Genomic DNA, 18080 nt, shown 5'->3' with positions numbered 1-18080 from the left:
CATGATAGTGTTAAGTATTTATATAAGCTGCAAGCTCCAAAATGGCTAACATACTTTTGCATGCTAACGGTGCTAATAGGTTAACAGTTAGCATCCTAACATCCTCACGTGATAATACTGTATGTCTATTTAAATCTATAAAAATGGCCTAAAATCTATCATGCCGTTAGCATACTCACAATGCTAACATATACATGTATTTGTAACTATGAAAATTGCAAAAATGCTAACACCTAGCATGATAAATGTTAATATGCCAACACTTACCATGATAGTGTTAAGTATTTATATAAGCTCTTAGCTCCAAAATGGCTAACATACTTTTGCATGCTAATGGTGCTAATGGGTTAACAGTTAGCATCCTAACATCCTCACGTGATAACACTGTATGTCTATTTAAATCTATAAAAATGGCCTGAAATCTATCATGCTGTTAGCATACTCACAATGCTAACATATACATGTATTTGTAACTATGAAAATTGCAAAAATGCTAACACCTAGCATGATAAATGTTAATATGCCAACACTTACCATGATAGTGTTGAGTATTTATATAAGCTGCAAGCTCCAAAATGGCTAACATACTTTTGCATGCTAACGGTGCTAATAGGTTAACAGTTAGCATCCTAACATCCTCACGTGATAACACTGTATGTCTATTTAAATCTATATAAATGGCCTAAAATCTATCATGCCGTTAGCATACTCACAATGCTAACATATATATGTATTTGTAACTATGAAAATTGCAAAAATGCTAACACCTAGCATGATAACTGTTAATATGCCAACACTTACCATGATAGTGTTAAGTATTTATATAAGCTCTTAGCTCCAAAATGGCTAACATACTTTTGCATGCTAACGGTGCTAATGGGTTAACAGTTAGCATCCTAACATCCTCACATGATAACACTGTATGTCTATTTAAATCTATAAAAATGGCCTAAACTCTATCGTGCTGTTAGCATACTCACAATGCTAACATATACGTTTATTTGTAACTATAAAAATTGCAAAAATGCTAACACCTAGCATGATAACTGTTAATATGCCAACACTTACCATGATAGTGTTAAGTATTTATATAAGCTCTTAGCTCCAAAATGGCTAACATACTTTTGCATAGGTTAACAGTTAGCATCCTCTTCTGAGGTCATATTCCACGAACCAGGAAGTAGCCCGCTCAGGTCTTTAAATGTTGACGCGGCCGCCGCCCCGCTCGTCTCCGGCGAAGGACGACAGTTGCAGGTGTGAGCCATGCAGATCCGTCATAATTGGCGAGGCGCTCGGAGGGTTGAGGGCTCCAATCTCCAGCATGTTTCCGCTGTCATGTCCCATGCTCGGACCTGTCATCAGTCTTCATCTGGCGCAAGCGCTCCGCCCCCTGCGAGCGCCATCTCCAGAGTGGCGATTTATCCCTCCGATAATCGATGGTGACAGCTTGCGTGCGAGCGTGAACGTGATTAATCACTTTGTTCGATTAATTAAGAGCTGATTATGCATTTGGAGCACCGATTCCACGGCAGATGATAACGACGGTGCGGAGCGTCGCTCAGACCTTCACCTGGCTTTGGCCCAAGGGGGGCGGGGCTTCCCTTGGCTTGATGTGCTTCAAGTACGTGAAACGAAAGCCCCGATAAGTGAAGTTTAAGACCGTTCTCCATCCGCCGATTGGCCCGAGAAGCCCGCTGGTGTTTTCCCGTCTGCTGGTGACGGATGGAGGCCAAGCGTGTTCCAGCGGCTGACACGCGTGACGCTCGCCGTCAATGAAGCTGGTCTCGCTACGATCCATCGCAGTAAAACACCTTCTCGTTGGACGGAGCGTCAATTCCATTAGAGAGAAGCGCCGGGCGGCTGTCAGTGTGGAAAGTGCAGCTCGGCTAACTTCTGTCTGGCAGCCCCGAGACGCCTCGCCTTGCCGGCGTTGCGGCGTAATCGCCTCAATATCGTTTTAGTCAGGAATTGGAATCGCTCTCTTTCATCACATGGTCATTTGTTAACAAGAACATTTCACAACAGAGCAGAAACAGAACCGATGTTGTCATGGCGGTAAGGCGCTGAAACTGCTCATCCAACATTGATGGCGCCGGTGAGTTGACGGTTGAGTTGCAGCACACGTGCCTTGCACATCAACAGCTGAGCAGCAACATTTTAAAGCGCATGCAAAGCTAGATGAAGGTGCTGGACGCTAAGCACGTAAAGGCATCTACGGGTCAATCTTCTGTCCTGGATTATGCCCGACCTGTTGGTTTGAAGTCAGAGTTTAGACATTTTTATTTAGTTAAATTTCGTTTGATTTTAGGAATTATTAAAAAAAATGTTTTGCTCAAACAAAAATGCTGAATTATTTTTTTTTAATGTTCAAAATAAACTAAATTAAAATAAACTGAAATGGACAAACAACTGTAATTTCATGACAATAACAACACTATGAATTTATAACACAGGATTTAATTTCATGGGAAGCCTGCGAAATCCTTTTTTATCCTTAATTAATTTAATTAATTTAATCCTTAATTAATTTATTATTTTCATAATTTAAAAAAGTTAGCATTTTAAAGAAAAGAAAGAAAAGAAAAGAAAAAATAATAATAAAAAATACTTAAACTATATTAGGAAAGCAGGAAGTGAACAAATGTAACAGTTAGTGATTGTAAAAGTACCAAGATGGAGGGGTAGGATTTAATAAGCTTTGCTTCTTCCTACTCCTTTTGGACATGTGGAACTGGGAACTGATTATGGGATGCACTCAATTGGAATCTGATGCATGTTCAAATGAAATAAAACCATTACCATTACCATTACCATTACCATTACCATTACCATTACCATTACCATAATATTCATCAGGAAGGGCATCCGGAATGTAAAAAGCTCAAGCCAAAAATCAGTCTGCGGATCAAAGAGAGCCGCTGTGGCGACTTCATAATCGGGGAAAAAGCCGAAAGAAACAAAAAAAATATTGTTTGACGCAGGGTACACCCAGGACTGCTTATTTAGACATATTAGTATTGTATATACAATATATACAAATAGAAACTAACAAAATATTTTTTTAATATTTTAGTCAATTCTGAAAGAAAATGTATTTTTATTGTTTAACAAAAGTATTTCATTTTCATTTAATATGAATATGAACAGGACTAGTTGTCCCTCGTACAACACTGCTCCCTCATTTATAGAGGTTAATTGGTTCCAGACCCGACTGTGATAAATGAATTTGGCCAACATAGGTTTCAATGTTAATAAATGGAACAATTTCAGAGTTAGAACATAGAAAATCTTCTTATGACCTTCTAAACACGCTTTGAACATTATTAGATCCCTGTAGACATGAAATAACACGGCCGCTAGCTAGCAAGCTAACCACTTCACCTCAAATGTATTTAAGGGATTAATGATGCTAACCAAAAAAAAAAAAGTATTTATTTTTTATTTTTATTTTTGTCAAATCAGTTCCCAGTTCCACATGTCCAAAAGGAGTAGGAAGAAGCAAAGCTTATTAAATCCTACCCCTTCATCTGGTACTTTTACAATCACTAACTGTTACATTTGCACACTTCCTGCTTTCCTAATATAATTTAAGTTTTTTTTTGTTTGTTTTTTGTTTTTTTTTAATTATTACATTTTTTGTTCCGTACCGAAGTACTCGGTGATATGAGCATCCAATGCCATAATGGGTACCATAGTAACTGTCAATATAGTGATATATATAGCACATCATGACTGGTCATAATTTGTTTTTTGATTACGGTTTTTCCTTGGTTTTATACAATATTGCACACAAACAGACTAGTAATAAACTATAATGATTGTATAGTCAAAGAGCAAAAAAAAACCCATAAAATTTGGAGGACGATTGAACGTTGAGATACTTTTAACTTGCGTGTCGTTCCTGATGGTTCCGAGCGCGGCGTTTTACACAAAACTGTCTGTAGTGTGAATTTTCCTGAACACCTGAAGTATCCATCCAAACAAGTCGCCATGTGAGGAAGGTTAGAGTGGCACCTTCTTGAAGGGATTAATGATGCTAACCAAGGTTCCACTGTCCAGTCACTTTGAATGACCTCCAACATCATTGGTCAAGCTAGCTCCCATTAGCGGCCATTAACTTTTGAAAAAATGACATTCATAATGCGACACAAATTGCCTTGGTCGGGAAAGTGAAGCGGCGTTCCACTTGGATTTACCCTCGTTTGACTGAACGCTCCGTGTTTCCAGGAACGCGGCTCTAATTCCTAACTCGGTGGCAACAGGAAGCCCTTAGGGGTTGGGATGTGGATGGAGGGAAATAAAGTTCACAAGCATCGATGAAGAGGTCTGAGATCGGCTGAGGAGGAATCGGAGCGCCCTCTCCGGTCTCTGGCGGACGCTCCAGACTGCTGATGTTGTGAGTCCGTCGTCAAGTCGAGTCCTATTCGTCAGAGAGTGTCACAGGAGCCAATACTTTGTCCCATCCTGCTGACAGATGGACGTTTAATCGCACGCTGACACTCCTGACTCGGAATCGCATCGGTGAAAACCCTTGAGTCAGCTCGATTGATCATGCTTTTTTTTTTTTTTGGAGGCCGTCGGCTCGGGAGAACTTAGTTTGTGACAGTTTTCCTTTGTGAGGTCGCAACGTCGCCGCCACTAATGGCCGCTCCATCGCCACGCCGACCCTCCTCGCAGACGGCTGGCTGTAGCATAAGAACACGCTAAGGTTGAAAGGATTTTGCAGGATTGACCCTGCGTCCCGCCACGCTCCTGCCGCCCGCTCGCGGCCATATCGACTGCGGCAAAGCAAACACTGCAACCTTAGCTACTAAAGTGGCCATTAGCCGGGAAGGGAAGTTTGGAAAAGGTGAACACGAGCAGGTGAGCTGGGGTGATTCCCTTCGCTTTGACCCCGGACATTCATTGATCCGCCAGGCGGTCGCCCGTCACATTCTCAAACGAGGCTTTCAGGGACTCATAGCGGGCCGTAAATGCTACTGCGCTTGGATACATTTCACACTTGAAGTTCGGAATGGGTACTGTACGCTTCCCTGATGATGACGCCGTTGGAAGACGTGGGTGGGACACCGTGATCACGGATCCCCGAAAGTCCAACCCAGGTTTTTCTATGGTTTGGTTTTTGACAGTTGTCATACAGTTTGGTTTGACAACCGAATAATCCACTCGGAACGATTATCCGGTCAAACCTCGATTTCCCAACACCACAGTTCTTCTATAATTATGGTAATGGTAATGGTAATGGTAATGGTAATGGTAATGGTAATGGTAATGGTAATGGTAATGGTTTAATTTCATTTGAACATGCATCAGATTCCAATTGAGTGCATCCCATAATCAGTTCCCAGTTCCACATGTCCAAAAGGAGTAGGAAGAAGCAAAGCTTATTAAATCCTACCCCTCCATCTGGTACTTTTACAATCACTAACTGTTACATTTGTTCACTTCCTGCTTTCATAATATAGTTTAAGTTTTTTTCTAAAAAAAAAAAAAAAATTATTTTTTATTTTTATTTTTGTCAAATCAGTTCCCAGTTCCGGGCGGCACGGCGGTCTAGTGGTTAGCGCACAGACCTCACAGCTAGGAGACCAGGGTTCAATTCCCACCCTCGGCCATCTCTGTGTGGAGTTTGCATGTTCTCCCCGTGCATGCGTGGGTTTTCTCCGGGTACTCCGGTTTCCTCCCACATTCCAAAAACATGCTAGGTTAATTAGCCACTCCAAATTGTCCATAGGTATGAATGTGAGTGTGAATGGTTGTTTGTCTATATGTGCCCTGTGATTGGCTGGCCACCAGTCCAGGGTGTACCCCGCCTCTTGCCCGAAGACAGCTGGGATAGGCTCCAGCACCCCCGCGACCCTCGTGAGGATAAGCGGTAGAAAATGAATGAATGAATGAGTTCCCAGTTCCACATGTCCAAAAGGAGTAGGAAGAAGCAAAGCTTATTAAATCCTACCCCTCCATCTGGTACTTTTACAATCACTAACTGTTACATTTGTTCACTTCCTGCTTTCATAATATAGTTTAAGTTTTTTTTCTAAAAAAAAAAAGTATTTATTTTTTATTTTTATTTTTGTCAAATCAGTTCCCAGTTCCACATGTCCAAAAGGAGTAGGAAGAAGCAAAGCTTATTAAATCCTACGCCTCCATCTGGTACTTTTACAATCAGTAACTGTTACATTTGTTCACTTCCTGCTTTCATAATATAGTTTAAGCTTTTGGTTTTTTTTTGCTTTGTTTTAATTTTAAATTTTTTGGTCTCCTACCGAAGTACTCGGTGATATGACATTCCAATGCCATAATGTGTACCATAGTAACTGTCAATATAGTGATATATAGTATAGCACATCATGACTGGTCATAATAATAAACTATAATTATTGTATAGTCAAAGAGCAAAAAAAAACATCAAATTTAGAGGACAATTGAACGTGGAGATTGAACGCGTCGTTCCTGATGGTTCAGAAAGCGGTGTTTTCCACAAAACTGTCTGTAGTGTGGTGAATTTTCCTGAACACCTGAAGTATCCATCCAAACAAGTAGCCATTATTTTTAGAAGCACTCCAGGGAGGGGCCCTCCAAAAGAGCCATCAACACAGTAGCCGTGTTGCGTGTCCTCAAACGCATCACGGAGTGGAAATATGACACCCGTGCGTGACAGACACACACTCACCGCGGGGAACCTTCACACCAGGTAATTATGCGCCGTGTTTGGCTGCCTCTCGGGGAGGGGGGGGGGGGATGAGTATGGCGTTGGGTGGGATGCTGGTGGTCCCTCGGATGCCAGGGTGAAAATTACACAGCCTCCTCAGCGGGTTTGGGGAGCAGGCAGACCTCATCAAGCAGCAGGTGAGTACTTTTTTGCATCCCCCCCCCCCCCCCCCCCCCAGTATAAATAGAACGGTGTCACATCTCATTTGCTGTGTCGTCTTTCAGAACACCTCCTCAGAGACGCCGGCCACTGCGAGGGGGGCGGGGCCAGCTAATGGACAGGAGGAACCTTCATGAAGAACTTTGGTCACTTTGCAGCATTTGGAGGTTCTTTGTTCCAGAACACGTCGAGTCATGTTCTTAAACAACGGAAGTATTTCCTCAAAAAGAGGAAAATGTCATTTCATGTTGACACTTGATAACCTCAACCAATCATGTCATTGGACCCGCCCACCACTGATTCCATATTCGACAGCATCATGACATAAAATTAAAAAAATTTAAATAAATAATTACATCATATTTATGTATTCATAATTTATTTATTTATTCTTAAAAATATGAAACAATTAATATGGATATAATTAATTGAAAATGTAATTAAATTAATTCAAATTTTATTATCAATACAAATACGAATTATTGAATGAATTGATGTAATTGTGTAAAAACTTGTGACTAAATTGAATAAATAATTTCACAATTTTATTAATTTATTTAATCATATTTTTATGATCTTTAAATGATTTTAATTACAAAAGCCTCCAAATTGAGTAGGTGATCATATTACAATGATGCATATCATAATCCCCCAATCATGGACAATCTAAATTTGCTTTTCACCATTATTAGAGCCCTTGAGGCAGGAAATAACACCCCTATGTTCACACCCCAATTACCCAGTATAGTAGAGTAAACATAATAAGAGAAAATAAGACATATAAGCCATAAATAAGACGCATTGGGAGAGTTTGTTGTTGTTTTTTCTGAACCTATACTTCCTGCTATGGCCGATGTTGCATCAATGTAACAATACTGACACCTAGTGACCAGAGTAGAATACTACATATCACATTTTGAATGCCTTATAGTTATATTTTTGTTCATTTAGACATTTTTATGCTTGGAAATTCATATCATATCATTTGCTTAAATATGCATTTTTTTAAAGTAATAATAGCCCATATTCAACCCCAAGACCGTGATCGGTTCTTTATTTATTTCTTTTAAAATAAAGCCACCATATAAAAAAAATCTAGAAAGTCCAAAAGTGAGCATGCCCCGCATGGCGCCACATCCAGACGTCCTCCACGTGGTCTTCAAAGGTGGCGGACTAACCTGAGCGGTTTCGATCTGCTCCGAACCCCACGTAGCGTGTGGCAGCACAGGACCCGAGAGACGTCTGCAGCAGAAGCAGCCCAAACAAGCCAGGCCACGCCAGGCTCCTCGCCGGCTCCTCACCAGGCTCCTCGCCAGGCTCCTCGCCAGGCCTCCAGCAAAACACGGATTATTAAATGTCAGCTCTTTAAGACGCCGACTTTTTCCAGCCTCAAAGTGAGGAGATGCTACTTATCTTCCTGATAGAAGATGTGCTGGAGCGGCATCTGGCCGTCTCCTCCAAACAATACCGATACTAATCTGCTTGGGGAGATCCCTGAAGAATCTTCACCACATGGATTATGATTATTATTATTCCTCGTGTACGTTCTCCTTTACTTCTGATTGTGGTCAAAAGTCCAACGTGAGCGCCCTCTGTAGGAAAATGCTCACATCCTGTTCTTAAGTGGACATCTTTAATCGCATCCAAGAGAAGAGGCGGACTCCACAAACATCTGAACATCTGAGTCAGTACCCCGCCCCCTTAAATCCCCCTAAAACCACATGCAGCAAATCATGCATTGTCCTTCTGATAGAACATCCAAGTCAAGCATGGTGCATGGTGGCATGGTGGCATGAGTAATGTGCATGAGTGCTGTCAACACGGGGGAGCTGCGGTTCATTGGGGTAAAGATGAAGCCCAACATGAAGCATTACACCCTCCTATTTAGTTCTTTCTCTGGTTTTCTCATGCATTGTCCTCTTCCGACTGGGACATTGAAGTATCCGCACATGGAATCATCATCTTGATCATCATCCATGACGTTTTCCTGTTTCATGCTGTGGTCTCATACGGTCCTGTGTGTCTCGCTTACAGTCCAGCATAGCCTGGGGCTGCATGAGTGCTGCCGGCGGTCCATCAAGAGGAAAGATGAAGCATTATCACATACTACTACAGTATTAATTGGCCCTGTACCCTAGAAACCGCCCATGAATGATACTGATAAACTATAGACTTTAACCATGTCCAGTATCAGCCCCCGTAGCTGTCCAATCAGAGCGCGCTGCTCTGGTATCGTGCCCGTGAAACAACCAATCAGAGAACAGCGCACCGTCTGTGCTCTGTCAACACTTGACACTCCCGGCGAAGGAATCGGAATCATTCATTCATTCATTTTCCCTCACGAGGGTTTTTTTCCTCCCAGCTGTCTTCGGGCGAGAGGCGGGGTACACCCTGGACTGGTCGCCAGCCAATCACAGGGCACATATAGACAAACAACCATTCACACTCACATTCATACCTATGGACAATTTGGAGTGGCTAATTAACCTAGCATGTTTTTGGAATGTGGGAGGAAACCGGAGTACCCGGAGAAAACCCACGCATGCACGGGGAGAACATGCAAACTCCACACAGAGATGCCCGAGGGTGGAATTGAACCCTGGTCTCCTAGCTGTGAGGTCTGCGCGCTAACCACCAGACCGCCGTGCCGCCCCGGAATCAGAATCAGAAAAGGTTTATTGCCATGTATGATCAAACACGTACTAGGAATTTGTTTTGGTGTAGTAGGTGCATACACATTTATTAAAAAAGAATGAAAAATACAAAATATGAAAATACAAAATATACACAATAACAGTATAAATATATGTACACAGTCTGTTTTTTGTTTGTTATTCCGGAAGTGCAGTCTAATTGTTTTTCCTAAAAAAACAAATAGGGAAAATAGCAAACAGAATATTAGAAATGGAACGTTTTATCACCATTAATGAGGAGGACACTCTTGAAATGATCGAAAAAACTACAAATGCAAATACAAGTCGGAAAAGTACTTCAACAAGCGTATTAGTACTAGCGTATACAGTACTATAAAAAGTCGACCAGATCTGCTTTGGAGCAGCTTTAATGGTTTTGGTCATGTGTTGCAGGTTAATCCTGTGGGTGATCAGCGTGATGGCGGCCATGATTGTGGCTGACGAGGACCAGGACCAGGACCAGGACCAGGACCAGGACCAATGTTTGGCATGGCACTCCAATCTGTGTATGAGGTTAGTTGGTGGTATTTACGTACGTTGAGTGTGTTGATGGTGACGCTATTTGACAGTGTTCCCGTATTGCGGGTCTCCCGGCCAGGTTTGTCAAGTGCGGCTTGGATCGGGTGCTGGGGGGGTTAAACCGGGGCTGTGTTTCCGTGACGACACCACGGACCGCTGCTGCTGTTCGCTCCCTGAGGTAAATAAAGTTCATTTTCTTTTCTTGGACGCCTTACAAATGTGGACGCACGCCGTGTTTTTGTGCGTGATGCCTTCAAGTGCTGCTACTCATGAAGAGAACTCAATAGAAGTTAAGGAAGACAGAAGGAACCGTATGTTTGCAACGTGAACCAAAATGGCCACCGCTCATCACTAACAACCAAGATAAATCAAGTTTTATTTAGTATTATTATCGTTAGTTTTCAGTAGGTCAAGTAGTCCGTCAGTAGTATCCACTTTTTAATTTAATTTTATTTTATCTTTTTTTTTAATGTACATAATTTTTCTTGAAATATTTAGACTTTTATTCCATAATGTTTTTACATGAATCTGATATTTTGGCAATTTTGCAAAAATAATTTAGTTTGTCATATTATGACTAGAAAGAAAATCTGTAATATTTCAACTCTTTTCCTATATATTATTTTTAAAAAATTTAAATATTATTTTTTTAGTATTTTCCTTAAACAAATTGATTTTACGGAATTAATCCTATAAAAGTACAAGCTTTGGTTTAAAACAGGGGTGGGCAAACTTTTTGACTCGCATTGATATGACAAAATTTACGGGGGGGGGCAGACTATATATTTTACACGTAACTGTCCACCTGGTATTATTGTATCTGTAAAATTGTCATGCAATCTGCTATTATTATTTATTATTTTATATTTATATTTAAATATTTAAAAAATAATAAAATATTATAATAATTACAATAAAATTAAAATAATAATTATTATATTATTATTATGTAAAATATGCAAATATAACAATAATATTATATATAATTAATATAATAATTAGCATTAATATAATAATTATAATAATCATAATAGTTCTAATTATAATTATAATTATAATTATAATTATAATTATAATTATAATTATAATTATAATTATAATTATAATTATAATTATAATTATAATTATAATTATAATTATAATTATAATTATAATTATAATTATAATTATTATTATTATTATTATTATTATTATTATTATTATTATTATTATTATTATTATTATTATTATTATGTGCTTGTGTCCCTTTTTTCAGGAGCACTTTGTAAACAACAGACCATGTCAAAAAACGAAATTGATACAACCATCAAAAGGTTGGCTCAGGCCATGATGCCAGGTTGTATGTTGAGTTTAAATGAAATACTTTGGGAAGATTGGGTGGGCCGTATTCAAACACTTGGCGGGCCGGATGTGGCCCCCGGGCCGTAGTTTGCCCACCCCTGGTTTAAAACCTTCCTCTCATTTTTTGCTGCTGTTAAAGTACATTCAGAATGCGCCACAGTTTGGACAACCCCGGTGTGAAGTGCTTTCCTTCTCCAGTTGATGATGATGTCAGCCACACTGAAAGACGCCATCAATGTCCGCTTGACTGTTCGATCCAAATCACCGCGTTGTCTTCTTACGGCGTCGCGTTCCTACACAACGTCCGCTTCCTTTCCTGTTGCTGTGCCTTGTCTGAAAAAGCCATTTTCCCAAAGGTGGCGGGACTGACATGTGCAAATATTGATGTAAACAAAGCAATCAGGAGGCGTCTGTTGATGGCCGCCGCCGCCGCCGCCGCCGCCAAAGATGACAAACAAGCCGGGATGATCCTGCATTACCGCTGCAACGAGCGCTGTGAAGTTTGGAGACTGCTTCATTACCTTTTATTCTCCGTGTGTGTGTGTGTGGGGGGGGGGGGGGGGGGGGGGGGGGTCCATACATTTGTACTGCTTCCTCGGCGCCTTCATCCAAATCATAATTACAATGTAATATCACGCGTGGGGCAGCGCCCCTGCTGTTGTTTCCTTTCCTCTTCCCTTCTATGAATATCAAATGTTGTCATGCTGGGCTCTCGGAGCCGCGCGGCTCTTTCTGTGTGCGTGTGCACGTGCACGTGCGCGTGCATGTCGTGGGAGAATTCCCTCCTCCGTGTTTCCAAAGACGACTGGTTCCCCCCCGTCTGAGCACCGCTGCACGTCTACTTCCTCTGCGTCCGTACTTGAACATCAGTAACGGTTAAGTTCAGCCTCTCGCCGAGGAGCCAAACTAGAGAAGTGGAGCTCGGTTGTACTTTAGAGTAGTCAGTGTTCAGCTTGCACTATCGATCCATGACACAGCAGGCAGCCATTGTTGTTTGCATAGACGGCAACGCCATCATGTCTTGCATGGTGGTTGTAACGTGCATGAGTGCTGCCAGTACTGGGGAGCTGTGGTTCCATTCATTCATCACGAGGGTCGGGGGGGGGGTGCTGGAGCCTATCCCAGCTGTCTTGGGGCGAGAGGCGGGGTCCACCCTGGACTGGTCGCCAGCCAATCACAGGGCACATATAGACAAACAACCATTCACACTCACATTCATACCTATGGACAATTTGGAGTCAACAATGTTTTTGGAATGTGTGAGGAAACTGAAGTATCCGGATTTAACTCCATACTGGCATTGAACTCGGGTCTCCTTGATGTGAGCTATGCGTGCTAACCACTCGACCACCGTGCAGCCGGCTGTGGTTCCAACAGAACTATAAACGTTTTCTACAGTTTTGCTGAGATTGTGGCTTGTCTGCTAAACAGACCAAAAGTAAACATTGCAAGGCACGGATTGTGGTCCCGACTCCGGAATCGGAGAATTCTCTTTCAGGGAATATCTATCTATAACCATAACAAATATTTTTAATAATAATAGTAAAATATGCACCCATGTAAGTACAATTCATTCATTCATTTTCTACCGCTTTTTCCTCACGAGGGTCGCGGGGGGTGCTGGAGCCTATCCCAGCTGTCTTCGGGCGAGAGGCGGGGTACACCCTGGACTGGTCGCCAGCCAATCACAGGGTACATATAGACAAACAACCATTCACACTCACATTCATACCTATGGACAATTTTTTGGAATGTGGGAGGAAACTGAAGTATCCGGATTTAACCCGCGCATTCACGAGGAGAACATGCAAACTCCACGCTGGGATTGAACTCGGGTCTCCTTGATGTGAGGTATGCGTGCTAACCACTCGTCCACCGTGCAGCCGGCTGTGGTTCCAACAGAACTATAAACGTTTTCTACAGTTTTGGTGAGATTGTGGCTTGTCTGCTAAACAGACCAAAAGTAAACATTGCAAGGCACGGATTGTGGTCCCGACTCCGGAATCGGACAATTCTCTTTCAGGGAATATCTATCTATAACCATAACAAATATTTTTAATAATAATAGTAAAATATGCACCCATGTAAGTACAATTCATTCATTCATTCATTTTCTACCGCTTTTTCCTCACGAGGGTCGCGGGGGGTGCTGGAGCCTATCCCAGCTGTCTTGGGGCGAGAGGCGGGGTACACCCTGGACTGGTCGCCAGCCAATCACAGGGCACATATAGACAAACAACCATTCACACTCACATTCATACCTATGGACAATTTTTTGGAATGTGTGAGGAAACTGAAGTATCCGGATTTAACCCAGGCATGCACGAGGAGAACATGCAAACTCCACACTGGCATTGAACTCGGGTCTCCTTGATGTGAGGTATGCGTGCTAACCACTCGTCCACCGTGCAGCCGGCTGTGGTTCCAACAGAACTATAAACGTTTTCTACAGTTTTGCTGAGATTGTGGCTTGTCTGCTAAACACAGACCAAAAGTAAACATTGCAAGGCACGGATTGTGGTCCCGACTCCGGAATCGGACAATTCTCTTTCAGGGAATATCTATCTAGTATAACCATAACAAATATCTTTAATAATAATAGTAAAATATGCACCCATGTAAGTACAATATGATACTAAATATAAAGACACGAAGCCATGAGCTGGACAAAAATATCTGCATAAATCTGCCATACGGATGATGTCACATGAGCGTCCTTCATTAGGGATGGAAGATGTATTTCAAAATAAAAGCGGCTCAGCAGTTTTTCTCGGCATTAGTTAGGTGCCGCTGCCGCCTGTCGCCTCCCTGGGGAGCAAAGCAGATGATGGCTGCAAATTAATTTGTGACTCTCGGAATTGATTTTGCCATCCCGCCAGGTATTTGATAAATAACCCGTCAAAAAAAAAAAAAGCCTTGGACGATAAATACAGTTATTATCTCTTCCAGGTGTAATTAGAGCCCGCTGCAAAAAAACTCAGCACACTTGATTCCCCCGCAACCTCCAAAGCAGCACAACTAATAAAAGTCCAAATGAGTCACATTCAGATCGAAAGCTCCAAAATATTGACCCTGAAGGCACCGCGTGGAACGTTCTTGGCCGTGTTTTTGATCATTGCTGGACCTAGCGGTTCTCTTTTTTCTTTTTTTTCTACTCCAGTTTTCTCAAATATCTTAGATTTCATGAAAAGATACAGTGTTAAAATTTAAAGTACTGTAATCCGTACTACATAATACTACATAATACAGTTACAGTAAACCTCGGATATATCGGACTCGGATATATCGGAAATTCGCTCACAACGGACAGATAAAAAAGAACCGATTTTTCTGTAATGCATTTCCAATAAAAATTCATTGCATATATCGGATTTTGGCGGCATGGCGGTCTCGTGGTTAGCGTGCAGACCTCACAGCTAGGAGACCAGGGTTCAATCCCCACCCTCGGCCATCTCTGTGTGGAGTTTCCATGTTCTCCCCGTGCATGCGTGGGTTTTCTCCGGGTACTCCGGTTTCCTTCCACATTCCAAAAACATGCTAGGTTAATTGGCCACTCCAAATTGTCCATAGGTATGAATGTGAGTGTGAATGGTTGTTTGTCTATATGCGCCCTGGGATTGGCTGGCGACCAGTCCAGGGTGTACCCCGCCTCTCGCCCGAAGACAGCTGGGATAGGCTCCAGCACCCCCCGCGACCCTCGTGAGGAAAAGCGGTAGAAAATGAATGAATGAATGATATCGGATTTTTTATACAAAATCTCCAGTCCCGTTCCAATGCATTTCCATGAAATTTCCCTGGCATATATCGGATGGCCGCATCGTGGCGCTCCGATTCGCCGAATGGTGACAGGCCGCTATACGACGTCATTTGCAGCGTTTGCAGCGTTGCCTGTGCGTCCAGGTACATTGGAAACATAGTCAAGGAAGTGCCTTTTTATAACGGATAAAATCCCATTTACGCATATACCGGATATAAATCCGATATATGCGTAAAACGGACATTTTCCGATATACGCATATAACGGATTTCGCTTATATCGGACAAAACCAGTGGGAACAATTGAATCCGATATATCCGAGGTTTACTGTAGTTTGTTTAGACGTGAATTTCCACCAAGTAGGATTCCTTATTCATAAATGAAATATTTTTGTAGTTAGAACAGAGAAAGATTGCTTCTAAATACAGTTTTTAGCATTATTAGAGCCCTCTAGACATGACATAACACCCCTATAGTGACTTTGCACCCCATTACCCAACGTAGTAGACAGCTGGAAGAAATTACAAAGTGGCGAGGAATCACTGTAGTGCAATAAAATAGTAGCACAGAGTGGCTAACGTAGCCATGCTAACAGTTTAGCATCCATGATTTGTGCCAAAATGCTAAAAGTGTGCAGCAATGGTTTTTGTGTGGTTATGGATGTTAATGCAGTTCTGATTGTATCTTATACATCTCGGCGAGATAAGCTTTCCAACGACGTACAACACGCTAGCCACGCCCATCGGGTCCGGCGTGAAACCCACTTTTGTCATTAAAAATGGTGGACAGCCCGCCGAGCCAAAGCGTTAAAGCAGCAGAGGCTCGTCGAAGCGGCTCTCATTAATGGACTTATTTATGACGGCGTCTGTCCCATAATGGCGGCGTGCTTTTATTTGTGGCTAATGTAAGTGTCGGCCCAAATCATATTTTACGCTTTATTCATTTTCACACCTTCTCGCCGCTTTCAAGTGCAGCCTGGAGAGCAGCGGCGGCTATTCCGGGAGGCTTGGAAGGGCGGCCGTGCAATTAGAGCGCGGACAAATGCGTTGGAACGAACGTTGATACAGAAAAACGATAACGTGCGTTCGCCTGACTCTTCGTGTTGATGTTGCCTTCCACAAAAGTGGACAACGTGGTTCACGAGAACAAAATATCCAGAAAAAATAAACTAAACTTAAACACTCGTGTGAAAAGTCATAATATTGGAGTCAAGGCAGATTTTTGCTTAATTAAAATATATATTATGAGATTTCACGGGATTATATCTTGGAGAATTTCCAGCCAACCATTAAAAAAATAATAATTATCTCTTGTTGCACCTAACAAACTGTTGTATTCATTCGTATTGAATCATGAAATATTGAATGAAAATATTTGTAATTTTACATGAAAAAGTCATCATTTCAAAAAAATATTGGAATCTTACATAAAACAAATCCGAAAGCAACATGAAAAAATGTTGTACATTTTTGAGAAAGCCATAAATTTGCAATTTGCAAGAAAAAAAAAGAAGAGAAAATAATTCAGTGTTACTAAAGGAGAAAAAGTCCAACATTAAAATGAAAACTTGTTGAAAAAAGAAAATGAAAAATGAAATGAAAAAAAAATTCCAAGATGAAAGTTGTGCTATTAACATAAAATCACGCTAGCATGAGAAAAGTCCAAGTTTTTCTTTACTAAAATGAAAATTGTTAGGGGATGGCATCATTCCAAGAAGATTCCAAGAATTGGAAAATTACCTGACAACATTTTTTTAAATGATACTTCAACCATTATTCATTCATTCATTCATTCATTTTCTACCGCTTTTTCCTCACGAGGGTCGCGGGGGGTGCTGGAGCCTATCCCAGCTGTCTTCGGGCGAGAGGCGGGGTACACCCTGGACTGGTGGCCAGCCAATCACAGGGCACATATAGACAAACAACCATTCACACTCACATTCATACCTATGGACAATTTGGAGTGGCCAATTAACCTAGCATGTTTTTGGAATGTGGGAGGAAACCGGAGTACCCGGAGAAAACCCACGCATGCACGGGGAGAACATGCAAACTCCACACAGAGATGTCCGAGGGTGGAATTGAACCCTGGTCTCCTAGCTGTGAGGTCTGCGCGCTAACCACTAGACCGCCGTGCTGCCCACTTCAACCAAAATGATTATATTCATTTTTTATGAAATTGGGAATGAAAAAAACTTTTTCATCTTACATGAAAAAGTCATATTTTTCTCATTAAAAATTGAACTTCACAATAAAGTCATTGGCCGTAGGCACGAATTGGCAGCCATGTTTCTGTCAAACGACCCCAGAGCACCTGTGACCACAGGTGTAGATTACCACTTCCAGTGTGTGACTGAGGAATGAATGAATAACGCCGTACTTTATTGTGAAAGGCTTTGGGTACCCTAAAATGTTTTGTAGCAAATATAAATTGGCCGTTCACAAATCCCAAATATGAAATTCCTGTAAATTTGTGAATTTTTGTAAAATCCTGACTGTATGGCCAGCGTGTCCGGAATGAGCTGAACCTTTCGATGTTGACTCGGTGGGAGGATGCTGACAAAAATGAGGTGGAATAAGAAGTTAAGGACTAAATAGATGAAGAATGACGTCTGATTTTGATGCTTGTGCTGCAAGTTGCTCCTATTTGGCGCCCCCTGGTGGTGACTTTCAGAGTTGTTGTGTACAGATTGTAGTTTAAAGTTTAGCATAAATGCTTCAGTGAGATGACAAACCTGTTTTGCCTTCTAGAAATCGTTTTGTTCTTGATTTTTTTTGAGTTCCATCTCCATTTATACAAACAAAAATGACTTTTTTGTCATCTTTTGTCATGCTGACTTTTTGGATTTGGATCTTTTGCATCCACCCTGCAAAATTCCACTTATCATTCCGGTCTGGAC

Source organism: Doryrhamphus excisus, chromosome 12, assembly GCF_030265055.1.
Source record: "Doryrhamphus excisus isolate RoL2022-K1 chromosome 12, RoL_Dexc_1.0, whole genome shotgun sequence".
In the NCBI taxonomy this organism is placed as follows: Eukaryota; Metazoa; Chordata; class Actinopteri; order Syngnathiformes; family Syngnathidae; genus Doryrhamphus; species Doryrhamphus excisus.
This window is presented reverse-complemented; position numbering follows the sequence as displayed.